Here is an 857-nt window from a genome sequence, read left to right as displayed (position 1 = left end):
CGTGAAGAAGTTCTTACGCACATTCGTGCAAAACTTCCTATGCTGCAGCTTATGTCCGTTTCCCCTCGTCCTGTCTCCACGTACCACTGAAAAGAGACTGGCCTCACCACTATGGCCGCCACACCTCAGATATTTATAAACCTGGATCAGGTCCTCTCTCAGTCTTCTTTTCTCAAGGCTAAACAGACCCAGTTCACTTAGCCTTTCTTCATAGGGGAGATGCTCCAGGCCCTTCACCATCTTTGTGGCCCTCCGCTGGACTCTTTTCAAGAGATCCCTGTCTTTTTTGTACTGGGGAGCCCAGAACTGGACACAGTACTCCAGATGAGGCCTTACCAGGGCAGAGTAGAGGGGGAGGATCACCTCCCTCGACCTGCTGGACACGCTCTTCTTAATGCACCCCAGAATGCCATTGGCCTTTTTGGCCACGAGGGCACACTGCTGGCTCATGGCCAACCTGTCGTCCACCAGTACGCCCAGGTCCCTCTCTGCAGAGCTCCTCTCCAGCAGCTCATCCCCCAGCCTGTATTGGTGCATGCAATTATTCCTCCCTAGGTGTAAGGCCCTACACTTGCTTGTGTTGAACCTCATCCGGTTTCTTACTGCCCAGCTCTCCAGCCTGTCCAGGTCTCGCTGAATGGCAGCACAGCCTTCAGGCGTGTCAGCCAATCCTCCCAACTTCGTATCATCAGCAAACTTGCTGAGGGTGGCCACTATCCCCTCATCAAGGTCATTGATGAAGATGTTGAACAAGACCGGACCCAGCACAGACCCCTGGGGGACACCACTGGTTACAGGTCTCCAGCCAGACTCTGCACCACCAACGACGACCCTCTGCGCTCTGCCAGTCAGCCAGT

This window comes from Meleagris gallopavo, chromosome 5 (genome assembly GCF_000146605.3).
Source record: "Meleagris gallopavo isolate NT-WF06-2002-E0010 breed Aviagen turkey brand Nicholas breeding stock chromosome 5, Turkey_5.1, whole genome shotgun sequence".
NCBI classification, from domain to species: Eukaryota; Metazoa; Chordata; class Aves; order Galliformes; family Phasianidae; genus Meleagris; species Meleagris gallopavo.
Note: the sequence above shows the minus strand (reverse complement) of the source record.